Source organism: Macrotis lagotis, chromosome 1 (assembly GCF_037893015.1).
Source record: "Macrotis lagotis isolate mMagLag1 chromosome 1, bilby.v1.9.chrom.fasta, whole genome shotgun sequence".
Taxonomy (NCBI): Eukaryota; Metazoa; Chordata; class Mammalia; order Peramelemorphia; family Peramelidae; genus Macrotis; species Macrotis lagotis.
In genome coordinates this window covers 243,583,032-243,596,855 of record NC_133658.1, presented here as the reverse complement: position 1 = coordinate 243,596,855, position 13,824 = coordinate 243,583,032, and the positions used below count along the sequence as shown (strand labels likewise).

Sequence of the window (13,824 nt, the reverse complement as noted above, 5' to 3'; positions counted from 1 at the left end):
GGAGGCCACTGCCGCCCCCCAACCATTTCCTTCTTGAGGAGTATCTACTTTGTTTCCAATTCTTTGCTACTATAAAAAGCAGAAGTCCTAAAGAGGAAACCAGATCATCTCAACTAAACCGTCTTTCTGCTAACCCCTAGTAGAGTACATTGCATACAGTCGGTGATAAATAAAAACCAAGTGGGAATGAGATGACCAGGTGGGATTTGGAAATCTAATGGAACCTGCACATTTAGCAAACAGACAATCAGAAATACAGGAAATCTGGGCAAGTGCTAAGTAAGAGGGAGAGAGTGAGGTGGAGTAAAGGGCTATATAGTTACCTACAAGAAGAATTAATCAGACACCAAGGATCAAGTTTAAGGGAAAGTGAATAAAGCACCAGACCTGGAATCAAGAAGACCTGAATTCAAATCCAGTTTCACATCTTAATGTGTGACCCTGACCAAATCACTCAATCCAGTTTAGTTCAGTTTCCTCATATGTAAAATGAGTTGAAGAAAGAATACCTGCCAAGAAAATCCCAATCAGGGTCATGTAAAGTCTGTAACAAGACAACAAAAACAATACCATTCAAGTTCACAGATTGAGCTAGAATAAAACTATGGAGATAAGGGTAGAACAAATTGACATTAATAACTGGTGAATAGGGCAGCTAGGTGGCGCAGTGGCTAAAGAACTGGCCCTGGAGTCAGGAATACCTGGGTTCAAATCTGGTCTCAGACATTTAATAATTACCTAGCTGTGTGGCCTTGGGCAAGCCACTTAACCCCATTTGCCTTGCAAAAACCTAAAAAAAAAATAACTGGTGAATTATAGTATAGACATTCTCATTTGATCCTTATTAAAAAAAAACTTGTAAATTTAGTATTATTATTATAGCTGTTATAGCCATTTTAGTGAAGAGGAAGGAACTAAAGTTAGAAGAAAAATCACAGCATTTCAGAGTTGGTAGGAATTTTAGTAGTTTCCAATACAACCTCTACCTGAAAAAGCATTCCTTCTATATTATAGACAAAATGGAGTCAGGCAACCTTCTTTTGAAGGCTTGTAATAATAGAAGGAATAAGAAACCATAACAGAGGAAGAGCAGTAGTTCTGTAGTAAAGGACATGTGTTCTTATCTCACCCTCTGATTCTGCCTTAGTCAAGTGGAACCTTAGGCAAATCCTTAAACCTTCCTGAATCTTAATTTCCTCAACTGTAAAAGAAGGGAGTTGAAGCACAAGATTCTCTTTAGCTCTAAATTCATATTCCTGGGATCCTACTCTCCAAAGTAGCCTATTTCCCTCTTGTATGGATCAAATATTTGGAAAGTTTTTCTTCAACTAAAGATACTTCTTTGTAACTTCTACTCCATTGTTCCTGGTTCTTTGGGGCAAAATAGAACCATATAGTTATCTTCATGGCTCATGTATCCCCTAAGACTTCTCTTCCAGATCAGTAACTCCAGTTTCTTCAACTGATCATCATATGTCATAGACTGGAGTCCCCTCTACATACTAGTTGTCTTTTCAGACTCTTTCTAGCTTATCAATGTCCTTTCTAAACTATGGTACCCTAAACTGAATACAATATTCCAGATAAAGTGGGATTAGAGTAGAAGACAGTGGGTTTCTCACTGCCTTATTTCTAGAAGTATTGCCTATTTTAAGGTAGCCCAACACTAAAGTTCTTTTGGCTGCTGTGTTATAACTATCTAATAATACTGAGTGTGCAGTCTAAGCTTTTATGCTTCTTACAGTATTCTTATAGTACTATGCCAACCTCCATTGCCTTTATAGAAGTATATGCATCCTTTACTACTTGCACTTGCTCTCATTTTCTATCCATATATATTTTTTTAGATTTTTGCAAGGCAATGGGGTTAGGTGGCTTGCCCAAAACCACACAACAAGGTAATTATCAAGTGTCTGAGCCAGATTTGAAATTAGGTCCTGACTCCAGGGCTGGTAGTGCTCGATCCACTGAGCCACCTAGCTGCCCCTCTATCCATATATTTTAAAAAGTTAAGTTGGTACACCCATGTCTCTTTCTTTAGTCAATTTCTCATCAGAATGTTTTCCCTTTATATATTCAGAATATTATTTTGGACTTTCACATCCCTCTTGGGTTGACTTCTATAGAATTTTGGACCATAAGCTTCTAGTTATTATCAAAGAAAAATATTGATAGAATAACAACTGGGGGATTGGGAAAAGAACATTGGAGATAGTGGAACTTGAATTGAGTCTTGGAGGGAAGTAAGGATTCCCCAAAATAATGGTGAACAATGAGAGCATTCCAGTCATGGGGATTGATTGTGCAAAGGCATAGAGATAGGAGATGCAATATTGTGTAAGGGGAACAGAAAGTACCCCTTGCACAATATGCCTGGCTAGAGCATAGAATAATAATTAACCTGGAAAGACACATAAGACCCAGATTATAAAGAGTTTTAAATGCCAGAGGAGAGGGTTATAATTTATGCATTCTCTTTTTGGCGCTTTTGCCCTCTAGCCTTTTGACATAACTCCGATTTGCCTTCTACCTCTTCAAATCTTATTTACCTCTTTCTTTTCACATTGTAACCCTATTTGTTCATTTAAGGAGGTTTCTGTATTATCAGAGACAAGACTCTGCACCCTTTCTTAGAGCAAAGAGCCTGTATCAACTACAAAAAGCTGTCATTTGGACTCAGCAGAAATAGTAACATCTTAAATTCAATGCAAGTCACTGCAAAAATTTCCCTGTTCTTTCTGAGGAAGATCATCAATCCTTCTCTATCTAGCAAGCTTATGATGACTCCCCTAATTAGCCCCTTTTAACATCTTGACAGCCTCTCTGGAAGCTTCTAACCTACTTGACAGTCACACCCACTCTTTTCCTTTATTTCATTTAACCTCTTACTTCTTCTTATCAATCTGTTTGATTTACCTTTTCTTACTTACCTTACCAACCATCTTTTCTCCTTGAACTTTTTTTAACCTCCTTAAAACTGAATCCTTCTCTTCAAGCACCCCTGAATTTCTCCTCCCCAAAATCAATCTCAGGCATTCTTCACAATTTTTCTTTTTCTTAGTCAGTCCTTCTGCTCCTTCTGCCATACAAGTTTCTCCTATGGACACCAGAATAGAAAAGTGATTTGCCCATAATTTCACAGCTTTAAAAAATGACTCAAAAATTAGTGCTTTTTTATTATTGTTTTAAAATATTTTTGTGGATTTTTTTCTACACTTAATAAACACATGAAAAAGGAAATGTTTCTATATACATATTGGAACAGAAGATGATTGTCCACGAAACTGTAAATTTAACTTAATATTTTCAAAATTGTTTTGCTTGTTTCTTTTTGAATTTCTTTTTATTCTCTCATGAATTTTCTTTTAAATATTTTAATGACTCTCTCTCTCTCTCTCTCTGTCTCTCTGTCTCTCTCTCTCTCCCTCTCTCCACTTACCCTGCTCCTACAATAAAAAGAGGGTTTTTTTTTTATGTACCAGTTAATAATCCATCCTTTCCCCCCCAACTACCACAAACTAAATCCAGGACTTTTCCCTCTATACCATGTTAAACATCTGGCAATACTTGTCAAATACCTTCTTCCACATGACTGTAGTGGCTCACCCATGCATGGTCAATATATTTTTTCTGAAGGAATTGAGACATTAGAGATTATTCAAAACATTCTGAGGTAGGAAAAAATGTTTCCCTTATATATCTCTCTTTGTATCATGGTTGCAAAGCATTTGCACTAAAGGCTAGAATTCTCTTTCAACTATTGCTTCCTTTTTTAAAATATATTTAAGAAACAAGACAAAACTGCAGATCAAAGCTGCTGCTCATTAGGTTATTAGAGTTAAGAAAACTGTAACTCATTTATAGAGAATATTGGCAGAAGGTTAGAGAAGGGGAAAACAGGCAAGTTTTCTATTTTAAAAAAAGCAAAAAGGAAGAATTAATTGGTGGTAAGAAGTAGAGTACCAAATGACTATATGAGGTAAACTAGAGGGTCCCTAGTTCCTTGGAAGGCTTCTAGAAAAGCTTCTTGATCTTGGCTTAAAATCCATCAACTTTGTAATTACATTTTTGTGAAATAACCAGAGAAATTATCATAAAGGCAAATACATGTATGTATGTATGTATGTAAGCATGTATATACATGCATATATATTTATATGAATATCTATATAGATATCTATCTTTATTTTTCCTTGTATTTTATGCACCAACCAATTTTTTGTTCCCCTTATTCAACATTGCTTCTCTTATCTCTGTCCCTTTGTACAAGTTATTTTTCATATCTGAAATGGTCTCCACTACTCCCCACCATTTCAGGGATACCATAGTTCCATAGATAGATAGATGATTTCTGACCAAGCTTTGAGTGGTTTTCCTGAGGGAAACCCTATTCTGCACAAAGGAAGAAAATTTCTGATTCATTAATAGAATTATAGGGAGAGGACATGGACAGAGACAGGCCAAAAAGACAAGGCATAAACATTTTAATGGTAAAAATGAACCTAAAGAGCTACAGATATGTAGGAGAATCCAGTTTCCCATCATGTCCCTTGACTTCCAGTGCTTATAATCCTAGTAATTGCTGAGTGTGAGCTGCACTTGGTGAGATTTTTTTTCCTTCTTTCCATGGCACTCCCAAAGATTTCTTTTAATTATTATGAATTCTGTCATCTATTTAATCTATATAACTTTCATAACTTCTTTTTACTACTTTGCCTAGATAAATGAATTTACTTGTCATTCACTCTTCATGATAGTCTTTGCTGTAGTCAGGTGGTAGATAGCAAAGCTGGAGTTATTAAGTTAACTAGAGAGTGATCAGGAAAAGTGGTATGTATCCTGATCCCCTAAAGTATTACAAGTATTTGAAGTATAATAGAGAAATATTATTCTATAATCCATTTTTCCTCTTGGAGATGGGATGAGAGAACAAATAAGGACTCAGTCAAAGCCTTCTTCCTGGAAGAAGGAAATATCCAGGAAGTGACACAGAGGTCTAGTTCTGTGTAAAAGATGGCAAAAAGTTCTTTTTTTCAGATCCCAGGATCCCAAAGGTCAAGGCCAAATATCTACTTCCAGAAAACACCCTAACTTTACTTTAATACTGAATAGTATTTTTAAATTCATTGTTAATTTTATTTGTTATTTATTTAAGCAATTATTAATAAATTATTTATTCTGTTTGCTAGTAATATTATTTTGTTAATGATAAATTAATATTTGTTTTATTATTATTATTTTGTTTATTAATATTTGGTTTTGTTTGTTACTGATATTATTTATTTTTATTTTATTTTTATGTTTTATCCTTTTATTCCCTAAGCATACTTCTGCTTCTATGAAGACTTAAAAATAGTTAGGATTAATCATCATCATCTTCATCATTATAATAATGATAGATAACATTCATATTATACTTACTACATTCTAGGCATTGTACTAAATTATCTCATCTGACCTTCACAACACTCAATTTTTATGGATAAGTAAACTGAGGCAAATAATGATTAAGTGACTTGCCCAGGGTCATACATTAGTAAAGATCTGAGGTCACATATGAACACTAGTCTTCCTGATTCCAAGTCTGGAAGTCTATCCACTGTACCACCTACCTGCAATATGAGATAGTCACCTTTGAGGACTAGAAGGAAATATCACAGTAGTGTTTATGAATGTGAGTGTGAATGTGTCTGTGTGTGTGTGTGTGTGTGTGTGTGTGTGTGTGTGTGTGTGTGAAGTGGTTCACATAAGAAGTATCCTGGCATAAGGAAGACCATAACACTTGAAGTGGGAAGACAGGTTCAAATCCTAACACTGACACTTATTACCTGTGTAACCTTGGGCAAGGTTCACCTCCCTGGTAAACCTTTATATGTGAACTAAATGGCTTTTATCATTTCTTCTAATTCTAAATCTATGATTGTATAATCTAGTATGACCGAGTTCCTTGAATACTTACCTTTTGTTTATCCTTGAATAAATCACTTAGCTTCAATCTTCATTTCCTCATATTCCAAGCAAATAATAAGAACTTAATCAATGCTGCTTGAGTGATTCAAATGATACTGATTTTGCCTCCACCTCTCTGAATTAAGTCCTTGACCTTTAAGAACAGACAGCTATAGGAACACCTACCAACCCTACACCTAAGAGCTATCCTAGATATTTTTTTATCCCAGCAACAGGTCCCAGATCCTACACTTGGGCAGTCAGTAAGATCAGAATAATACTAAAATTCCAGTATCAATCAAATAATCTTGTGTATATGGTGAAAGGGAATACTTTAAAATGTCATAAAATGTTCTATAAATGTGAATTAATCAAATAATTGAATAAAGCAATACCAAATAGGGAAAAGAAAATAGGGAGAAAAGGGTGAGGGATTCTCTCCTTTATTTTGATTATACCATCTCTGCCATGGCCTCTCTTAGTCTATTCTCAGCTCTATTAAGCAGTAAAAAAATCTCAATATTTAGACAACACAATGCTCAGCAAATTTCTGAGTATTACATTTTTCTTGAAACTTTACCTGTCCTAAATGACCAGTCCCCTGCAGTGATATCCCATTCCAGAAAAGCTTAATATAGCTTCAAATGGACTCTTTTGCCTTTAAAGTTGAGTCTAAGGTATTATCTCTGTCTACATTTCTCAGTTGTGTTCAACTCTTCATGTCCCCATTTAGGATTTTCTTGGCAAAGATATAGAAGTGGTTTGCCATTTCCTTCTTCCGCTCATTTTACAGATGAGAAATTGAGGCAATAAGGGTTAAATGACTGGCCCAAGGTTACACAACTAGTATGTATCAATGGCAGGATTTGAACTCAGGAAGATGAGCCTTTCTGACACCAGGCCTGGCACTCTATGCACTATGGCATCATGTAACTGCCACTTTAAAATGTTTTTAATTGTGCTATTCTCTAGTTTAGGCTGTCCAAAAATATGGGCCCCATGCACAGTCCAATTTTATATGGCCCGCCTCTGGGTTTTAATTTTCACTAACAAAAAAATAATAATTTGCATGGAATGCATATTAGATTTTTTAATTCCATCACTAATAAATAATCTCGATGTTAAATTTCTTTGGTGCTTTTAAGCAGTAGTAATGACAGAACATATCGCATGGAATTTTCAATCAGTGGGATATGTTCTATACAATTCAGACTAGTCAGTGCACCTACCTTTATACTGTTGTGTCATTGCTTTGTTATTTTATGTTTGCTTTTGCCTTCACCTGTTGTATTGATGATGGGCATTCCCCCAGTTTCCAAGAAATGAAAAGTACCATGACTTTTCATAGCACCTGCTAAAACCTAAGGTAAGACTACAAATTAACTATTATATAGTGTACTATATTTTTTATTCTGGGTGTGGTCCTCAAATAATTATTATATTTTAATGTGGTACTAAGATAACCTAAGGTTAGACAGCCCTGTTCTAGATAATTGAGTAAATGACTTGGACTTTCTGAAGGGTCTAGATTATGAAGAAGCAGAATGGACAGGGAGCAATAATAAGATTTCAGGCAGTAAACAGTTAAACCATCCAATATGCCAATGACAAACTGAACAAAAGGATTATAAGCTTGGAGTTGGAAGAGATCATAATGTCCATCTAGTCCAATTCCCTCTTTTTATAGATGAAAAAATTGAGGTCCAAGGATATGGAGTGACTTTCTTGAGTGTTGAGTTCCCCTGTCCACCAGGGGATTCATTCAGCTCAGGAGAGAAAAGAAACAAGTATACACTCAGGTGGGGATGCTAGCAGGACAACTAGTAGAGCTGTTTATTGAAAAGTATCAAACAGTTCTTTAAAACAGAAAACCACAAAATTAGCATACAGGATAAAAACAACTATGTAACTCTAATTTGGGTAGGATGTAATCTGGTAGGATATAATCCAGGTCAAGAAGTTTGAGAACAGGGCTATCAACAAGTAAAGCCACGAATGAAGCAGTTGTGTTATCAAATGAGAGTTTTGTGGAAAGCCTTCAGCTCAAGGGTCATCAGAGCTTAGGTTTTTTAGTCATAACTGACCTTTTAACCCAAACTCACTCTAGCAGCCATCAACACTTGAGAGCAAGTGTCAAGGCTGGTATTTGAACTAGGGACTTGATCCAGAATCTTCTTACTCCAAATATAGCATCCTTATACTATGCAACACTATAAATGCAAAATATTCAGACCAGTGACCTCCAAACTCTTTTGACTATACATCTCTATCACTAAAGTTTTTCAGCTTTTCCCCATGTATTTATATACCTATAAACTTATTTGTAAATTATTTATTTTCTAAGCTCTATCCAAAAACAGACATTTTGATCTGAAATAATATTTGACAATGGAATCAATAAAGAACCATTGTAGTTGACTAAGTATAGGAGTGGCATACTTAGATTTATGCTTTAAGAAAAGTCATTTGGTAGCTGTGGGGAAGATGATTGGGGAAAGAAGAAACCAGAGTCAGGAAGGTCAATTATGAGGCTATTACTACCTATAAGTCCTTGAGAAAGTTGGCAACATATGAAATAAGGGAATGTGGGGAGTCTAGGATGACACTGAACTTATGATCTTTGGTGACCCCAAGGATGGTGGTAACCTAATTGAAATAGAGAAATTGGGAAGATGGGTAGGTTTGGGGTGAGGGGGGAAGATTGAATGAAATTTGTGATACATATTAACATTTTGAGTTGATCAACTATGATGGATGCAGTTTAGAGACCTAGGACAACTCTGGAAGACCATTCATGGACAATACCATCCACATCCTGAGGAAAAAACAAAACAAAAACACAAGATCTGAATGGATACTATGTTCACTTTTTTATAACTTCTCTTATGTTTTTCCTTCCTACTTCATGATTTTCTTTCTTTTCCCCTTAGTCCTAATTCCTCATACATAAAATGACTAATATGTAAACATATTAAACACAAATACACACACAACTTTTACCAAATTGTTCCTATGAGGGGGAATGGGAAATGGTGGTTGTAGAAAAATGTGCAATTTATACATATGCAAGTGGATGAATATTAAAAAAATCTCATAACATAATTAGAAAATAAAATATCAAAAAATTAATAAAGCTACAGATCACAACCTATTACATATCACAGCACTACCTGTTTGACTTGCTCCCTCTCAATTAAAATAAAAATGCCACTGCCTCTTAGTTAAAAGCAATTGCCCTGAAGTGCCCACCAATTGACAGACACCTGCTAAAGCCAGGACATTATCTAGGGGTAAACTATGGAGAATTTTGCCCATATAGCTTCTTGGGGTTGCCTGGATGACTGTTAGGTTATAATCATCTTGAGAGTCCAACTGGACCTCTGGTTGTTCTACAAGAGGCAAATGGAGGAATGTAAATTGATATAGAATAATAATAGTAGTAATAATAATACTTAACATTTCTATAGTGTCTACCATATGTTAGGCACCATGCTAAGCAATTTACATACATATATACGCATGCACTCACATACACATATATACACATAGACACACACATGCATATTTCTCATTTGATCCTGACAAAGCCCTGAGAGACAGGGCTATTATTATCCCCATTTCTAAATGGGAAAATGAAGGCAAACAAAGTAACTTGCCCAGGGACCCAGAATTAATAAGTGAGTAAGACCAGATTTGAACTCTGGTCTTATTGATTCCATGTGCCTACTGGATGAAGAGGCTGATATAACTGAATTAGAGACAAGCAGTGGTGAGGTTGGGATAACGATCCATCTTCCCATTTTCAAATTAGTTGATCATATACTCCCTTGGAGTGATGTCATGAACCCTAGAAGAGTACAATCCCTCTTTGGAAAACTTCATACAGATTAACCCTTTAGCTTTCAGTTTGATTATCCCTTTTTTTTTAATGATCTCTAAAGTGCCTCACTCTCCTAAGGAAGTTCCATGTGAAAAGGCATTTCGGGTAAATCTGTAAATCAATCTTCAGTAATTTATTAAGCATTTATAAATAAAAAAGTTAGGTAGTATTTGCCTTTTAGGAGCTTAGAGTCTACTATAAAAGAAAGAATTTATCTATAATAAAATTACTGCTTAATTTAACAGTTTCACCAGTTGTAGCTCTAGTTTATTGGGTTTTCTTCAAGTAGGGAGTGCCTGACTTGCATTTGAAAATCCCCCTCAATATTTAATTTTTTCCTCATTATCCCTGAATCTCAAAGCATTTTTGAACTTCAGCTTCAGTATTTGACTTTCCAGTGAATAACCTGAAATAATTTCTTTAAGTATTGACTGCTTTGATCTCCTGACTCTCAAAAGTCTTGATTACTTGGAAGCTTAAATTCTGAGGCACTCAGCTTTCCTGAGTCCAACACTCGCAACTGTACATTGCTACTGGGAAAAACCATAGCTTTGACCATGTGGAGCTTTGTTGGCAAGGTGATATTTCTCCTTTTTAGTATGCTGTCCAGATCTACCACAGCTTTCCTTCCAAAGAGCAAATATCTTTTAATTTCATAGCTACAGTCATCATCTGCAGTGATCATTGAGCCCAAGTATATAAAATCTGACACTGCTTCCATTTCTTTTCCCTCTGTTTGCAAGTAATGGGACCAGTTGCCAAGATCTTAATGTGTTGGGGGGGTTTTCTATGTTAAGCTTCAAGTCAGCTTTTACACTCTCCTCTTTCACTCTCATCAAGAGACTTAGTTCTTTTTTATTTTCTGCTATCAGAAATGGTATCATCTATATATCTGAAATTGTTTATTTCTCTTGGAAACCTTAATTCAAGTTTTTGAATTGTCCAGCCTAGCATTTCACATAATGTACATTGCATATAAATTAAATAAATAAAATATACAGTCTCACTTCCTTAAGGAATCCCATTACCTTGTACATAGTTCTAATTAGCACATTTTTTCATTAGGTATAACTGAAAGCTGCTTCTCTGGAATTTTGACCCATTATTCTGCCAATTGGAGTAAAGTATAACAAGGAAAAGACCTTCAGATAATTGAATAGTTTTCATGTCCCACAAAGTCTTTTCTCTTCCAGACAAAATAAATTCAATTCTTTCAACCAACCCTTGTAAGGCATGTTCTAAGAGTTCTTATGGGCGCCTAGGTGGCAAAGTGGGTAGAATGCTGGGCCTGGCATCTGAAAGATTCATGAGTTCAAATCTGTCTTCAGACCCTATTTGCCTCATTTTCCTCATCTGTAAAATGAGCTGGAAAAGGAAATGGCAAAAAAACTCCTCATCTGTAAAATGAGCTGGAGAAGGAAATGGCAAAAAAAACTCCAGTGTCTTAAATTGGGTCAGGAAAAGTTGGACACAACTGAATTGACTGAACACCAATAAGAGTCTTTTATATAACTCATCAGAGACTAAGTAGAAATATGATGGTTCAATTATTATCCATTGTAAGAATAGATTACTACAGAAAACTAGTAATTGGTTCTATTTGACTTCTCCTTGTCCTATTTTCATCTATAAATTTCTATTGTATGACTTGACTAAGCTGTGTCTCATCCACGCAAACTCAGTTTCTCTTCCACTGAGTTTTGTTATGCTATGAAGTATTCCTGCTTCTTATCTTTCATCATCCTTTCTAATGTTTTACAAATGAGATCATATTTTAAGACTGCCCTTTACTTCCACATCTCTCTACTTGTCAAGGAATTCAGAGTTTGCTGCATGAGGCTACTCCTGAGTTCTTTCAGCTTCTCCAGTGTAGCAGCTGTTTTAAGTGGTTAAATCTTGTTTGAAAAATTTATAATTAATACCAAAGTCTTTACTTTTATTCACTTTTCATATTTCAGATCTAGGAAAAAAACAGAAAAAAAAACATTTATTAAGGACCTACTATATGCCAGTCCTGTACTAAGTGCTTTACAAGTATGATTTCATTTGATCCTCAATGTGCTATTTTTTTATTCTCCTTTTACAGTTAAGGAAACTAAGATGAACAAAGGTTAAATGAGTTGCTTATGGTCACACAGCTAGTAAGTGTATGAGGGCTGAATTTGAACTTAAGTCTTTCTAACACTTGACCTGGCGGTCTGGGCTCAAGAACATAGGGCATTGCATTCTTTCCCTTCTCCACTACAGGAGCCCCCTGCCCTGTACCAATATACACAGTGAGGTTGAAGTCTGTCCAAAATGAGCTGACCACTGATTAGAGTCATGCTTCTTTTCTCACACTCTGGCATTTAACCCAATCCTTAAACCCCCAGGAAAGATTTACAGTTTAGATATTGCCTCATATATAGGGTCTCCCCAAAAGGGGGTTTAGGAAGGTATTCAAAATACAATACAAATCATGTATGGAACAAGTATTTATTTCCTACATACAAATAATAAAAGACACAAAGACTCAGGGGCCCATTGACAAGAACCCTTTTATTTCTGAATTAGGAATTAAGCAATTGGTAACTTGTAACTTATAACTGTTATCATTTCTGCCAGGAGGATGATATTTAAATTTTATCAGACATAAAGCATTTTGTTAATCTCTTGAGGAGACATTTTACATTTCATCCCATCTCTTCACTATTCCATTCATGGCAGATGTCTTCTAGCAAACTGCCAGCAAGGAGTAGGTTCAACTTCATCTCCAAGAAACACCAGAATAGTTGTTGGGGACTCCTTCCCTGCTACTATTTAGCTCTGACCAAAGATCCACCACTTCCAAACCTCTTGAACTCACAAAATGACCTTCAAGACTAAATTCATACTTCTTCACCTAAGATCAGGAAAGGAAACACAAATTGGAAGAGGCAGACTTCCAGAGGATGGAAGGATATTTGCATTTTCTGCTAAGAGAGGGGGTTGGATTGGGGGGGGAGGGGGGGAGAGAGAAATGGTAGAAAAATAATGGTCTACTTTTGGCTTTCAGAGTGGAATCATGGTGGTAGGCAAGAATAAGTGGCTGACTAAAGGTGGTAAAAAAGGAGCCAAAAAGAAAGAAGTTGATCCATTTTCTTTTTTTTTTTGCAAGGCAATGGGGTTAAGTGGCTTGCCCAAGGCCACACAGGTAATTTGTGTCTGAGGCCAGATCTGAACTCAGGTACTCCTGACTCCAGGTCTGGTGCTCTATCCACTGCACCACCTAGCCACCCAGTTGATCCATTTTCAAAGAAGAATTTGTATGATGTAAAAGTACCATCTATGTTCAACATTCGCAATATTGGCAAGATACTGGTTAGAAGAACTCAAGGAACAAAAACTGCCTCTGATGGTCTCAAGGGTCAAGTTTTTTAAGTGAGCCTTGCTGATTTGCAGAATGACAAGGTTGCTTTTCATAACTTCAAGTTAATTACTGAAGATGTTCAGGGTAAAAATTGACAAATTTCCACGTGATGAATCTTACCCAGGACAAGATATACTCTATGGTCAAAATGTGGCTAACCATGATTGAAGCCCATGTTGATGTCAAAACTACTGATGGCTACTTGCTCCACCTCTTATATGTTGGTTTTTACTAAAATGCGCAACAACAGACCTCTTATGCCCAGCACTAACAGGTCTTTCAAATTCATAAGAAAATGATGGAAATGATGACCCAAGGAGTGCAGACAAATGACTTGAAAGAAGTTGTCAACAAACTAATTCCAGACAGCACTGGAAAAGACATAGAAAAGGCTTGCCAGTCCATTTATGCTCTCTATAATATATTTGTTTGAAGAGTTAAGATGCTCAAGAAGCCCAAGTTTGAATTGGGAAAGTTAATGGAGCTGTATGGTGAAGGTGGTGGCTCTGGAAAACCTTCAGATGAAACGGGAACAAAAGCAGAAAGGGCTGATGGGCTATGAACCACCAGTTCAAGAATCTGTCTAAAAGAAGAACTTTTAAATGAG

At 36.0% G+C, this 13,824-nt stretch overlaps 1 pseudogene; it reads left to right on the top strand.

The window, feature by feature from the left end:
* The first annotated feature begins 12,872 nt into the window (after nt 1–12,872).
* Nucleotides 12,873–13,804, top strand: LOC141515567 (small ribosomal subunit protein eS1-like; annotated as a pseudogene).
* The last annotated feature ends 20 nt before the right edge of the window (nt 13,805–13,824 follow it).